Source organism: Camponotus floridanus, unplaced genomic scaffold (assembly GCF_003227725.1).
Source record: "Camponotus floridanus strain SB8 unplaced genomic scaffold, Cflo_v7.5 scaffold131, whole genome shotgun sequence".
Taxonomy (NCBI): Eukaryota; Metazoa; Arthropoda; class Insecta; order Hymenoptera; family Formicidae; genus Camponotus; species Camponotus floridanus.
Window position 1 is genome coordinate 237,262 of NW_020229250.1, and position 15,187 is coordinate 252,448.

General features: G+C 31.5%; 1 protein-coding gene across 4 annotated transcripts in view; it reads left to right on the forward strand.

The window, feature by feature from the left end:
* Window positions 1-15,187, forward strand: part of LOC105252560 (protein sickie) — a 161,887-nt gene that overhangs the window by 91,810 nt on the left and 54,890 nt on the right. The gene's annotated exons all lie outside the window — the stretch shown is intronic.

Here is a 15,187-nt window from a genome sequence, read left to right on the forward strand (position 1 = left end):
TGTGTTTTTGATCTTTATTTTATTCTTTTTTCTTTTTCTCTAGTTACTTTCTCTTAGTTTAATATAAATGACTATTCATTAGTATGAAAAAAATGGTACACACATGGTGAAATAATAATCAAATTGAGTATATGTACAAAATATGTCAAATTTTTATAATTTATCAATTCTCATTTCTTAGCGTTTTTTTCTGAAATCTATACCCGCGTCATAATTCTTTCATATCTATCTTGTTCAACAGCACTTATTTTCCTTTCATAAATAATCTTGTTTCCCTTTCTCTCTCTATCGCTTTCTCGCATACACATTCGTCTATTCTCTCAATTGCGTGCGCAATGCGCATACGTATGGCGATATTACGAAGGGAATAGGGTAGAGGTAGTGGAAACCCGAGGGAGTGTTCTCCGCCCTTGCGAGATGATGTGGCACCCCATAGTTTATATTTTACTCTCAACTCCCGAGTTTCCATGAGCCAGATGTGCTCGTGCACCCGATTTACAGAGGCGCTCAACTTTGAGCCTTCCCGCAGGATAAGGCAGAAAGGAAAAGTGAAGGAGAGGAGAGAGAGACCGGTCTTTTCGAGAGGACGATAAAATACACATGCACACGAGTCTTTCTCTTCGCTTTCGACAATCCAGTCGGTTCTCTCGCTCGATTGCCTCGCAGCCGTCTCGAAAAATGCAAATACTAACCGGTCCTTGTCGACGTGCGTCGATTTTTTTTTTTATTAAGAGATCTCACACGGCTCGTGCCCGCCATTACGGTAATCAACGAGAACGAGATTATAAATCGCCACTCCCGTATAGTTGTTTTATTCATAATGATATATATATATATATATATATATATATATATATATATAGTGTACACATAAATAAAATAATACACGAAAAATATGTATTTTTATTTATAAATTTATTATATTTACATCTGCGTTAATAAATTTACGAAGAAAATGTTTTTCACATATATATATTTCATATATTTTTCATATATAAGAGAAAGCAAATAAATAATATTTATCAAATTCGTTATGAATATGTAAAAGATAGATATTTTTCTGAATATTTTAATAATAATTGAGATGATGATAATAATGATCGATAATGTGAGAATTTTTCCTCTTTATTTCTTATATTTTTCATCTTTTCTTTAATCATTTATTACTTTATTTATTTAAGTGTGAATACTATTTTTTTATATTGCTATACTTGTACTTTTTTTTTACTACTTTATAAGCTTCTCAGTGTAAGGACAGAATCTGTATCCTCTTATCGCTTATTTACACGGTTGGGCACCGCTGATGTGCGCCTTTATAGGGGGATGCTCACTTTCTCTTTCTCTCTTTTTCTTTATCTCGTCATTCTCGCCGCTCTATATATCATGACGATATCAAAATGCGCGCGTTCGTATGTCTGGATACAGCGTTTCTCTTTCGTTCGAAATAGATTTTCACAGCGTCGTGCACAAACTAGCTGGCCATAATGCATATGCACGTCCGCATAAACGAAAGGAGACTCTTCTCTCGTCATGGTTTATGATATTATAAGAGTTTAAGATGATCTTTTTTCTGGCCGTCTGCTACTCATAACGTTGCCGCGGTTAATAGTTTAGACGACAAGCTTGTCTAAGCGTCTAGGTCAGGATCTTGATTTATATGGCTATTTCCCTCTCGATGACACATTCGTGGATTGAACAAATATTTATGGGAGTACTGACAAATATTTATGGAATCTCTCTCGAAGAACTATAAGCCTTTTTTACAAATCTGATTGCTATGATTATTTTATTTATAAGAGATATTATTAATTTAATATTAATTCTAAAATTTATTGAATTAATATATTTCTTATTATCTCGTTACTATAGTATTGTTCCGCGATAATGTCACATCCAAAAGTTTCCTCGTATTATTTTCATGTTATAATTTCTTATATATAATTTATTTTTATATTTTAATAGTAGAAAAACATCTCATATATTTTTGGGATATTTATTTTTAAATATATTTACATTTTTATATATTTTTATCATATATTGATATAATTCATTTTATATTATTTATGGATATGCGAAACTTTGCAAACAGAATTGTATGTACAGCTCTTTATACGATGTATGAATTAAAGCTATTGATTGATTAATGCGTTCATCATGTTATTATAGCTACTATAGAGCACCGTTTGTTTCAATTAGACTTGTGCGAAAATATGTCTACCATTCGTACATGAACGTATCGATTTCTCTCTCTTCCTCCTTCCCAATCTCCCTCTCTTTTTCTCTGTCTCTCTCTCTCTCTCTCTTTGCTTCGAGCTTAACTCAATCCCTGTAATCCGCCGTGCAACTTCCCAAAGAGATTTCCGGAACAAGGGAAAGAGTCCTGTGTTGTACTAAAAGCCGTAATTAAAGGATGCTGTCTATCGATCGTATTTTAGACGGAAGCACTCAAAATCATGCGTATTAATTTTAGATTTTTTAAAATTTTATATTAAGAAATCAATTATTTTATCAAAAAGTATCATTATGATTTATGAAATAAGAAAATGTTTATAAATAATATATATTTGATATTTTTTGTGTGAATATTTATTATATGTGGAAATTATAAAATTTAGAGAATTTATATAGTTTGTTGAACTTCTCTCATAAGCGAGATTTAATTCGAGATGTTTTATGAGATGTGAAGTCACCTTAAGCCCAGTAATCCTACAAGAATCTTTTAAAGAGACAAGCGAAAGTAAATAGGAGAAGAAAAAGAGAGAAAGAAAGAGAAAAAGAAAAGAGGAAATGAAGAACCGTTTCGACCATTCGTCAGCTGCGTTATAAACTGTCTTTCGTTTTGCGGGCGTGCAAGAAAAAGAAAGAGACGCCGCCAAGAGAAAGAGAAGCGCGAAAAGATCGGCGTTGAAGGAAAGAGACTGAAAGAGGATGGCAAAGGGAAGAACAACGAGAGAAAATTGAAATCTCGAAGCATACGTAAGATCTGCTACAGCCGGTCTTTAACCCCGAAACATTCAAGCGCATCAGAGATTCTCAAATTTAAAAAAAATCATTTTAAATAGAGCTTTTGAAATTTAGAAAGTAAAATTTTGCTCTAACAGCAAACATTTTAATTTAAGAATCTTTTAGTTGTATTCAGGAATACTTGTTAAAGTGGATTTTATTTAGAATCACGTAGCTAATCTCTTTCTCTTAATTTTTGGATTGTAATTTTGAAAAGATATCTTTAAAGAGAAAAGAATTCTATAAACGTAGAAAATTAGATATAATAGGTTTTTTAAATTTTCAATTTAATTAAATATATATTGCAAATATGGACAACAATTTTAAATCTTTTTTTTTATTATTTAATATTTAACATTTCTAGTTTGACAATAATTTTTTTTAATACAAAGATTTCTATGAATTATAAGTACAAAAACTTGATTTTTTATTATATTAATTACATATATACTATTATATAAAAATTTCTTATAAATTTTGAGATGTACAATAACTACAATACATCACACACATTGATTAAATTAATTAATATTTACTTCTTATGAAGTAAAAAAATTAAAATCTCTGTCTGACCAATAATGACATAAACTACTGATTTTGCATTTTTCCTACATATGCTCTATCTCTATCTGTTTTTACTTTTTATTTGTAATTTCTTTATGTATTTATCTTATATCTTTATTTTTATATTTTATTGTTTTAATAAAAAGTATTGATAAATTTTTACAATTCTGAATGCAATTAAAATATCCATTGGGCACCGCTGAACGAGGACATTCAAGAACCCTTAAATCTTCCTCTTCCTTTCGCCTTCCTTTACAGCCTCGTACTAGTTAAAAATATCATTCTACACATACATTTAAATACCGGTTTGGTATTAGTTTCGAGAATCGGCCTCCCTTGAGCCCGCTATACTTATCTGAAGCAGAGAAAGGCAGAGGATTCTACAAATAAATGATAGTGACACAAAATAGAGAAAAATGCTATGTAGAAAAAATGCAACGCGATCGGCAACATTTTACCAGGAATTATGTTCATCATCGACGCGCTCGGGGGAATGATTTAAAGATATAAATAACTCGTACTTATTATTAGCACAAGCGGCGCTTCTTCTTTGCAAGGTCTTCGATCTCTTGGAAAGATCTCTTTTCTTTCCTTCTCTTTCATCTGTTTAATTTGACGTCGTTTCTCTAAGTTACTTTTTAAATAAAATTATTCGTTGAAATGTAAACGATAATTTAACATTTTAAGAATTATTAGAAACGAGAAATGTAATATTTGACGTTCAATTCTTAATTAAAAATAAAAATGGGACACACAAATAGTAGTTAGTAATTTTTTTAACACATGTAAGATAAATTTAAGAGATAATGAAATTAAAGGAATAATGCATTGCAATAGATGTGTGTTACCCTATATGGATAGTATGTCAATTAGTTTTGTTTCGCGATGTTAACATCATCGACGATTTTCCTCATAATCCCATTTGTCATAGCTGATAATTCCTTTCGAACAGTGGTTGCCAAGAAATATTATAGGACGGGATATATGGGCATGTACATACATATACGAAGCTAAATTGGCATTGTCGATATTATGTTGTACACATATTATAAATTGAGGCACCTTATGGGAAACTCTATTATCGATATATTAGATACATAGAGAAATAATGCGATATCATCACATTAAACGTTATTACATTAATTTACAAGCAAAATGGTGAACGTATCGGATTTGATCGCATGTTGTTTTATTGTTTTCGAAATAAGAAAATGGTATTTTCCTGTAATTATATAAAATTATTTATTTATTTTTTTAATATGAGGAATATAAATATTTTATATGATGTTACACTAAATTGTATTAATAATATCATTTATTATTGTTATTATAACAATTCTTTATTAATATAATACATGAAGATTTTTAGTAGTTCTTTCTATAGTAATATATAATAGTGTGGGGAATTAGAATATTTATATTAATTATAGATTAAATTAAATTTTCTCAATTTTTTCCTGAAATCCGACAAGCAAGAATGGTTCGCGAATCTGTGCGTTATCTAGACATTGACACGTTCGCATGTGGGGTATTTCCACTCTTTGCGGGGCTCTTACCCCTTATCATTCAAAAAGCGAGAGTGGAATCTGCTTTGTTCCGGGGGTTGGGAAACGCCCTTTGTATGCCATCTACGCGATATTTCCTACCCTCCGGCAATTTTCAACTGTCGCCGTCCGCTTCTTCTCTTTCGTAACATCCTCCGAACTTGCATATCTCAACTCTACTGCACCTCTTGCAACTTTTAACTTTTATGCAATTTATATTATTTTTTTCTTAGGATATCTTTTATATATATTCTTCTATAATAGTATAAAGTTCTATAAAGTATCAATCGAACACGAACTTTTAAAAGCAAAATATTGATATTTCCGGAGTAAAAGTATTATAAGTTTCTTCGTGCGGAACATATCTCACAGGAAAACCAAATATGCACCGATATGCATCCCTTGGGATACATAGCTCGCGATGCAAATTTGTATTAATTATGTGCTGTTTTCGCGACAACCTGGATGAAAAGAAACATTGCTTTTTCTCTCTCCATCCTCTTTGAATCTCTCTCTCTCTCTCTCTCTCTATATATATATATATATATATATATATATATATATATCTTTTCCCACATACGAATGTTTTGTGTTATGGATTTTTCCTTACATATTCCTTTTTTCCATTACATGCTGTTTTACACATTCTTTCTCTTTCTTTCTTTTTTATCTCTCGTTTTCTATTTTACTTTTTTTTGTTTCTTGTTGTTAACAAAAAAACTTTTTTTATGCAAATATTTCTCAAACCCCTTTTTTCGAAATGTCGTGATTTTTCTGGCAATAATATCGCAGCGCGCTTTTCTATTATCGAATGCCCTTATCAGGGATGCTTTCGTTTTCGATGCGAGTTTTTCATTCATTATACGTAAGAGGAAATACGCGCGTAAAATAATGTCTGTAAATTGACAATCGAAAAGATGCGTAATAGAAAAGATACAGAACATAAACATATTATGACTCTACAAAACAAATAAAGAATATACGAATATATGACTGCGTCATATATTTTTATTTTACTATTTAAATAGCACTAATTAGTATCTTGCTTCTCATTTGCTTTTTCTCCCTTCTCTATTTTTTTTCTCTTTTACATTGCCATTTTTTAAGCTCTTTCTCTTCTAATTTTAAACTTGCATATCATTCACAAATGCATTGTTTTCGTTTATATTTTTTATTTGTTTTGCAAAATCACGTATATATTCTGCATATTCCATTACGCATTTTTTCTCAATACACATTATTTAATGCAAACGCGCGCATTTCTTCTCATGCATAATAAAGTCTCGCATTGAAAATGAGAACTTCCGAGAGCATCCGCGATGAGTGCATTCATCCAGTATTTGTTCATTTGTCGTCATTTTTATCGATGTCACACCTGCGCGCGCGTCTCGAGACGAACGTCCTGAAAAGAACGCGACACGTGTATGTGACAGAGAACTTGGAAAGAGGGTCGTTCTGAAAAGAGGACGAGGGTCCTGCAATCGGCAGCAAGGAGTGAAAGAGGGGCAAACAGGCGGGACAAATAAGGGAATCTAGAAAAAGGGGAGATTGCAATTTGCGCCGAAGCTTGCTGCAAAACGAGACAAGCGACTGACGCGGCAGGGTGTTCGTTCGTTCCGCGCGGGGAAAAAAATATCGTCGATTGCACGCTATTCTACTGATGAGCGCCTCTTTGTGATCAGGAAAAAGCGTGATTCTTGCTGCGTTTATTTTGTACAGCTGTGCACTTGAAAAAAGTATTACATAGCAATATTGCAAGCATCCTTCTCGGTCGGACATTAAGGCTTCTTGTATACATATGTGATTAAATCATATATTATTCTTAAACTTTTAATATGAGCCCACAATAATACGCTACAATGTAAATCGAATAATCGACTTTCAATCAAATTCTAAGAATCTTTATATCTTTTAAAGATTTTTCTGAGGGGTCGAAGCACGACGAAGCATCTTAGCTGCAATTAATCAAAGATGAAATTGTACCGACGTAAAAAAGCTTCGAATTCGCTTTCATGTTCTTTTCGATCGATCTCCTTTGTCAATTTCTAATCCTTTTCCGTCATTCTCTCTCTCGGCGAACTCTTGATCTTTATACTCATTCCCATCGATCTCTTTTACTCGATAGCTTTGTGAACATTCTTTACCAAAAGTTTGCGATGACAAAAAATTTAAAGCTAAGATGAAATATATTTCTTTCTCGTTTAAGAGAAAATTTTCTTCTTTCACTATTTTTTAAATACACAAATGTGTACAAAATATTCATTCATTCGCGATTTCAATGCATGTAGTCGTACTTCCTCACGATCATAAAAACCGGATATTCTTTTTCTTCTACTTAATATGGGAATTCAAAACTAAAACAAGATGATTATAATTTTATGAAAGAGATGCATAGATATTAAAGAGTATTATATACAGTGTTTTATATAATGATATTTTTAATTAAACATTTTCGCAATTTATCCAAGATTATTTGCTACTATACGAGCTCGTATATATCATTTTATTATTATCTATAAAATATATTATCTTTTATAAAATTCCCCTATCTCTAATCACGATTGTAATGTGATTTTGTCTCCTCCCTCTTCTCTTTCTTTATAGAAAAAATATATTTCTTGCGAATGGCCGACATGTCGGCACGCAAGGCATTCGATTTAAAGACGGAACAGCATCCTTTGCTCAGGAGAAACGCTCTTGCTTATTTGTTTCGCGGGTACCGACAGCTGTTGCTGACATTAACTCCATCTTGTTTCACCCCACGCATCCCTGCATTGTCGTCGTGATCAGTCCCCTGATCGTCGGCCATTATCAAATCTCCCTTAAGTCGAGACTAGAAGAGGCACACGTTCATTTTATTCATAAGCGAGAACTAATATGAACTTTTAATTTCAAAGACTTTGTAATATAAAAATATGCAACTATGAATTAAAAACAGCTAAAAATAATTAAATTAATTTAAAGTATTAATTTAATAAAAATATTCATATAAAATTTTTAATTAATTCATTTGATTATTTATATGAAATAAAAAGTTTCTCACATCTCGATTTTAAACAAAATCAAATAAATTAATATTTCAATGTAATAGCAATTATAAACAAAAATAAATCAGGGTAAAATATTGACTAGATGGATAATTTTTATCAATCTCTATCAAATTCATAAAGCATCATCATACCGAATCAATCAAGACTAGCGTGAAGCGACAGGTGATTCCGTTATCGTACAATTAATGGCGAACCTTTTTGAGATACATTCGATGCACCTGGCTCGATCGCCCCGGGAAGAAAGAGAGGCAAGATCGGTGGAGCGGACGAGAGAGTTCAGCACATGCGCTACATTATATCTTACGGGTCTCGGGATCATCATCGTTTATCATCGCGTCTCATCATCGTTTGACGCACCGTTACGCTCGCGTACCCCCACCTGCACCGACGTCCATCATGTTTTGCAATTTCATTATTTTTCATTAGTCCCCGTTGTGAAGAGAGAGAGAAAGAGAGAGAGTATTTTATTCGCTCTTCTTCAAGCGCAATGAGATTAAAGTTGCTCCCTTTATTAATGCCTATAAGCGAGCACTTGTACGAGGTAGACTTCAGCGCAAATATTGATGAAAAATTAGTGATTATTAATATAAAAATAACATTATGAATCAGTTAATTAAATATTTACCAATTTTAATTTTCTGCAGATTCTACAATATCTCTTGTATATTTGGATCTTGTCGAAATTAAAATCGCTAAACGTTAAACCGAGAGCAAGAGAAAGGCAAATTGACAAGCGAAAGGAAAAGAGGCTTTGTACAGTTTGTGTGTGGTTTGTGTGAGTCACAGCCTGTTTAGGACTTGGGTCGATCCCACGGGACGCCTGTGGGGATCCGCGAATGTAAGGATAGAAGGGGGAAAGGATCATCCCCCCCCCCGCACTAATTCGACGCACGTGCGTCACAGGAAGACACAAAGAAAAAAACTCGCAAGAGACAAAATTGAAACGAGCTCTCGATCGCTATTCCTGTCAATTATCCGAACGCGATTATTATCTTTTAAGGGGAAGGAGCAGCTATTCGTTCTCTCGTTCCTTCGTAGACCTACTTGCTATCTTTCGCTCACTTTGCAATCACAATAAAAAGAACGAGGCACTAACTTTGTTAACGACCGTGTGTAATAGCTAAATCTCTCTTTCTTCTTCTTGTGTCGTGTCAAGTTCATTTTACTCGCGAACGCATCGGCTTGTTTGCGAGGAAACTATATTTATTTTCCGCATTTTATTTTTTCCTCTTTATTTGGAGCTATATTAATGCGATAAAAATATACGAGATGCAACAGATCTCAACAGCCGTATTTTTCGCTAAAACGTTCTTATTATAAAAGGATCCGCACATAAATTTCTGTCAATTTTACAACATAATTATTTTACAACGTAAAATTTATGTTATTGTAATATATTACGTTGTAAGTTTTTCTATATATGTCTCTTTGCCATAAGACGTTAAGAAAGAACAGATATTCCATTGGAATATATTGCATTTCGTATTACTTATCCCGAGATAAGATTCGCACATCATCCCCTCAAATCCAGACGTCGTTTCCCATTTTACGGATGCGTCCATTCTCTAATCATCATAATCTAATCTCTGTCTAATTTCTCATTGTATCATTCTCTTTCTCTTCTAATCGAGAAAGGAATCCCTGTACGATATACCGACTGCTAATCAGCCTGGAAGCCCGACTCAGGGCGTGATGTAACACGTGTCGGTCGTCGAGCGAATCGATTCGACAGCTAGTCGATAGCGGACGATTCCTTGAAAAAGGCCAGACTTAATCATCGAGGAAGCTTCTAAGGGTTCTTCTAATCCTCGACAACAATCTTTTTGAAGTGGGCTAAGACGTAATTTGAATCCAAATCGCGCGTATCTAATCACTCTTTCTACTTTTCCTCTGTACTTTTCCTCTTTCGTCTTTTGACCCTGCGCACACTCTGTCAGTAGAGTAAATTTTTATTTGATGAAGATAAAGAGAAAAAAAGAGAGAGAGAGAGAGAGAGAGAGAAAAATTTCAATAATGAAGGAGGTTAATAATAGTGATGATTAACAAGTGCAATAATTATTATGATGCTTTAACGCGTTCATGTAAGCTCATAATTCCACTGCATTATTACGCGTTGTAAAAAAAAAGATAAATTATTTAGATATCTCATCTTTCTTTATCTTATTTTTCCTAATTATTAACGGAGAATTATAAACAGAGGAGATATATAATCAAATTATAATTTAAAATAATTTTATCCATCTCACAATCAGTAAAAATATATTATAATGAAATCAATAGAACAAAAATTGAAAGTTTATCTTTATCATTATCCATATTGTATTAATATTTGGATTTTGAATGTTTACGATGTTTAGTTGCTTTATCGATGCTTATATCGATTATTTTGTTACGAGATAAGTGCATTTGCATTATATTTATCTATATTGGAAAAAGATAGACTCTATCTGCGATAAAAAAGGTAAAAGGGGGTGGAAGTAGCACTTGCGATATAAAGAAAAAAAATAAACGTTGACAATCTGAGAGTCATTCGAGGGTAGATCGCGTTTATCGCGCTTATGCGCCATAAACGTTTTCTTAAAGGTTCAGGTCTATGGTTATCTCTTGTCTGTGCATTCACGAAGAAATTTGTGACATGCAATATCGCGTTCCGTTTCGCTTCCGCACGTCTCAAGTTATGATCCAGATAAAACTTGAGATATTCCGAAATTATATTTAATTTATTAGGTCCTTAAAATTTTATTAAAACAGATAATTTATATAATTATAAATTGTCACATAAAAGCTATAAGAAATATGATATAATTTTATAAATATATTAAATATATAAATATATTAAATTTATATTAAATATCAAATAAAATAGATGGTACAATAAAATGGATAAGATAAATAAAATTTTATAAATTATATATACAATATGTATATATAGAATAAAAGTTAATGAGATTATATTAATTAGGTTAAATTATATTAAGTTAGGTTAGATTATATTAATTAGGTTAGAAGTATGAAATTTTTTTAAATTTTTTGATCAAATTGTTGGATTTTCAAATTCTACGAAGATTTTCAAATTGTCAATCTCTTAGATTTAATCACAATTTTAAAATCGCAAATTCTTAATTTTTTGGAGATTAGAGAGAGAAAAAGAGAATTTTTTTGTTTTTTTCTTAATTTTTAAATTATACTAAGGATACACGTATCATTGAGCAAGCAATTTTTCATATCTGAAATATGCACGCGTATATGCGATATAGTAAATTAAAAAAACGAAGAAAAAAGAAGAAACCTTTTACGGTTGGCTGGTACGCGTTTAACAAGTGGTTCTCATGTATCAATTTACATATGATTCGTTTTAATTTACCAAAGAATATATTGCGCTTTCATATAAATGACATAAGTACTATAAATTATATATTTATATATATATGTACACAATTTTTATATATAAATTCTTTTTAAATAATTTACATTTTCTATATCTGAGCATACTGTTTTATGTAACTTGCATGTAACTAAAGATTTATGTAAGCTGTAACTTATATCAAATCATTAATATAACAAGCATTAAAATTAATATAAGAATAAAGTTAAGCTGTTTAATGCAAACTTTAAAATGCAAATTCTGACATTACAAAACATTAATATATTAATGAAAAAATTAATATGTTTTTAAGCCAAATTTAAATGTTTTATTTAATTTTATAATTTTAAACTTAATTTAGATATGTATGATATGCGTAATGATACATAAAAAACTAATTATAAAGAACTTGATAAGAAGATGATAAGTTTGAAACTGATTACCGCTGAAGTTAATCTTGGTCTGTCAATTGCGTTCGCGATATACATGCGTATGTGTATGTGCCTGTGCGTGTACGTGCATGGTTCGTGAAATGCAATGCCTTTTCGCATTGTACCGTTGCAGTGCCTTACAGTGCGATCCCCTCAGATGCGCTCTCGAACGGGAGAAACAAAGGGAGAAACCGAGGGGGTCCCGAGAAGGCTGCATCGGGAGTGTATGAGCTCGCACAAAGTGTAAGTACGAGTTTGCTCGCGCGAGAGATTGCGGGAGGACGCACGAACTGCAGCTGCAGATGTTGTAATTATTAAACGACAAAGTATTATATAAAACGTTTCAAATTATTGTAAAAATCTTGAACATTGTGTGAATCAATTCTAAAGTATATTTTCTGTGTTTTTAAAAATTTGTTAAGCGATTGCTACAATAAATTTTGCAAAGTGCAAATAAAAGTTTTAGAATTCTATATCCGAGGCTTTGCAAAAATCGATAAAATTAAAATATAAAAACATTTTTTTTTAATTCCTTCATCTGTGGAAATTATTTATTTTTATTATGTGTCTTAAAAAGTATTAAAACAATATTTTGATTTCTATTATTAATTGTTAAATATTATACTATTTTTGTTAAATATTGTACTATATAAATTATAGAAAAATTAGACGATAAATTTCGGAATAATATTTTTAATTTTGGAATTTAATGAATTATATACTTTCAAGCAATTTTTTATCGATGACACGCTTATTGTATGTCAATTTCATAGGAAACGAATCAGGCGCAACCCTTTTACTCTCCCATGTGGGCCGATATTGTCTTATCTCGAACGGAAGGAGCAATGAGAGGATAGCGAAGGGGATACGTGAACATTAGTGAACATTAGTGTCAGTGAAGTGAGTGAATGAGTGTGGTCACGATTCTCTCGCAAGAAATTCTCCGTACAAGAGTTGCATTTGCAAATGTATCGCTTATAAAGAACAAAACGTCTATCTAGAATCCTATTGCAAGAAGTGAACGGTAGGATATATTTTTCCCTAATCAGGATTCTCTAAAAAATTTATCGTGAAAATTGAACGTCCTATTAATTAATATTTTGCAACAAATTCTTAATAAAATAATCTTTATAATATTTAAATATAATATTTTATTAATCAAAATTTTCTCACAAGGAATCTTTGATAAGAGAAAATCTCTTTTCTATTAATTTTTAAAAAATTCTTTGGAAGAAATTTTTCATAAAAATCTATCTATCGTAAAAAATGAATAAAATATATAACTAATAACTATAAAATCTTTTCTTTCATAGAGAAAATCTTTTATAGATGGAATCACTTAAATTCAACTCTTAAAAATTAAATCGAAATTGGCACATGAGAGCCACAGCGCAGTAGTTGGAGCACAGGGAAGAAACAACAAATTCTTTTCCATTTCTTCTTTTTTATTATTGGTTTATTTCAAAATTAAAATTACAATAATAAAAAGCGAACGTTTCGGATATAACATTATCAAGGTTATCAACAAGGTTGTGTCAACTGAGTTTGAGTCTTCGGTTGAGTCTATATTTACATTCTAACAATTGAGGACATACTTATACATTCCATCATCGAATCTCAAACCGGCATGACATATATATATAACGACATACTGTTATTAATTTAAAAAGCGTGGAATCTGGTAAGTCATGCTTCTAACTATTAATTTAAACAAATATATTTTAATATCGTGCTAGGAAAGGAAGGATCAAAAGATGCTCCGAAATGTTCGCTTTTTACTGTAATTTTATTTTTGAAATAAAAAAGAAGGAAGTGTTGTCCTTTCTCTGCGCTCCAACTACCACGCTCTTACGTGACAATTTCGATATAATTTTTAATTATTTGAGTCAAAACCCAAACTATTAAAATCCCTTACATTTTTAAATCGATAAAATATTAGCATAATCGAAGCGTTGAGGCAACACTCGTCTCTGATTCTACGTCTCGTTTCTTTTCTATTAGAAAATTCGCAATACGTGGTTCTCATTAATATCACGACAAATCGATCGATATTACACGACTCGCACGATGAATCATTCTTGTGACAGGCGAGCGAATGCTCGGTCACGTTTTAACTCCCCTAAACTGCCTGTTTCTTTTCCTCCTTCACTGGATAAAAAAAGGAATCGAATTTATTACGACACCCTGTGACTGGCGGTTTCGATAGGGCCGCTCCGAACATAGATTTGATCTTTACTCAACATTGACGATACCTCGACTGATATCCTGAATAGCTCTCCAACTTTATCTCGAAACGTTATGAAATCTTATTGAATTTCTAGTTATGATTCTTTTCGAAAAATAATATAATTACAGAGTTGTTTTTCTACAATTAATAATTTATATAATTGTAATTCTTCTTTAGACTTTTGAGAGAATTAATTCAGTTTCCATAATTTAATAATCTTAAGTTGAATAAAAATATATAATTCAATTATGTATGTACACATACAAATGAATGGGGAAAAGATTTTTGTCGCGGCGAAAGACATGTTTAAACAATTAAAGCTGTCGCAATGAACAATAAACTAATAAAATAAGGCAGATTACATGTTGCATTAAGTGCGATAGAAGATTGTCGTAAAATTTCTGCATCGCCAAGCGCTTTCATTCGCCTTGTGTCAACTACATTTGTGTCACACTCGTAGGGGGACAATTGAGACAAAAATTAGGTAGCCGTAACCACTGCAATTCACTCTTGAGTGGGTCAATAGAAGAAGAGCAATAATGATTATGAAATCCACATATGATTTCAAAACGACAAATCACCGGAGAATTGAAAAAATCACAATCTTTCAATATATTATATATTTCCAGTTTCGTAAATTTAATACATAAATTTATTACGTAGTAAATTTATCATGTAGAAAGGAGAAAATAAAATACCTATACAATATTAACAAATAATTAAAAAACAAAATTAAATTGAAAATTATAATATAATGTGATGTTCAAATTGTGAGAAATTAATTATGATTCTTTAATCTCTCTATAATTTCATAAAATTTTCGTTTCTAACAAGATTACTGTTTATCACTATGTGTAATAAGAAGATTCAAAATTTATCAAATTTTTTTCGCCTCAAGGTACTAATTTAGACGGATAAATTTAAAATCATTAATCTTGTTTACAATCTGCTCGTACACATATAGTCTCGATAATTAATCACGGTTATTTACGATTTCGAGATCT